Source organism: Gigantopelta aegis, chromosome 4, assembly GCF_016097555.1.
Source record: "Gigantopelta aegis isolate Gae_Host chromosome 4, Gae_host_genome, whole genome shotgun sequence".
Lineage (NCBI taxonomy): Eukaryota > Metazoa > Mollusca > Gastropoda > Neomphalida > Peltospiridae > Gigantopelta > Gigantopelta aegis.
In genome coordinates this window covers 21,773,950-21,775,487 of record NC_054702.1, presented here as the reverse complement: position 1 = coordinate 21,775,487, position 1,538 = coordinate 21,773,950, and positions in this window count along the sequence as shown.

Below are 1,538 nucleotides of genomic sequence, written 5' to 3'. Positions count from 1 at the left end.
CCCACACACCAATTAAACTAAATACAAACACCACCCCAAAACCCCAAACAAAGACAATAACAAAAACAACAACAAACAAAACAACAACAACAACAAACAACAAAAGAACAAACCCACAACCAAAACAATACCCTCACCCACACACCAATTAAACTAAATACAAACACCACCCCAAAACCCCAAACAAAGACAATAACAAAAACAACAACAAACAAAACAACAACAACAAAAAAGAAACAACCACAACCAAACAATACCCTCACCACACACCAATAAACTAAATACAAACACCACAACCAAAACCCCAAACAAAGACAATAACATAAACAAACAACAAAACAAAACAACAACAACAACAACAAAAAGAACACCCACAAAGTAAAACAATACCCTCACCCACACACCAATTAAACTAAATACAAACACCACCCCAAAACCCCAAACAAAGACAATAACAAAAACAACAACAAACAAAACAACAACAACAACAACAAAAAGAACAACCCACAACCAAAACAATACCCTCACCCACACACCAATTAAACTAAATACAAACACCACCCCAAAACCCCAAACAAAGACAATAACAAAAACAACAACAAACAAAACAACAACAACAACAACAACAAAAAGAACAACCCACAACCAAAACAATACCCTCACCCACACACCAATTAAACTAAATACAAACACCACCCCAAAACCCCAAACAAAGACAATAACAAAAACAACAACAAACAAAACAACAACAACAACAAAAAGAACAACCCACAACCAAAACAATACCCTCACCCACACACCAATTAAACTAAATACAAACACCACCCCAAAACCCCAAACAAAGACAATAACAAAAACAACAACAAACAAAACAACAACAACAACAAAAAGAACAACCCACAACCAAAACAATAACAACAGTAATAATTGGTTTATATATTTTTAGTTCAGCTGAACAAGTTGCAAAAAAATTAAATACGTTAACTCAACATGGCCGATTCTTTGTTTCATACATCAAAGCGTACAAAACAACAACAAAAAGGCCCACATTTTGGAATGTTTATAGGAAAAAATATCAAGTTAGAAAAGTGAAAATATTCTTGTTAGATGTAACATATAGAACTTAAATAGACTGTGGAATAGCATACTGACATGCAAGCAACAAACATACGTTTTTCGGCACATGCTTAGAATTACTGGCAATACCATCACTCAGGTGCGCCTTTTGAAGACTAGTGTCTGGCGCCGATTACGGAAATAGCTGACTGTCTACAGTCAAACGATGTTATATTCAAACAGCCACTGATTTTACGATTTTATTTTATGATAATTAGATATGCTTTTTATGGCCGTACATAGCCATACTCTTCAAAAAAGGTAGGGGAACCTGGAATATTAATGTTAATATCAACTATTAAAGCAAACATACGTTTTGACCACAGACATCCTAGTGAAGAACGTTCAGGTTTGTTTATCAACACACCGAAACACATTCCACAGCGTGCACGTGCATCACGCAGTTGCCCCGTACACCTGCG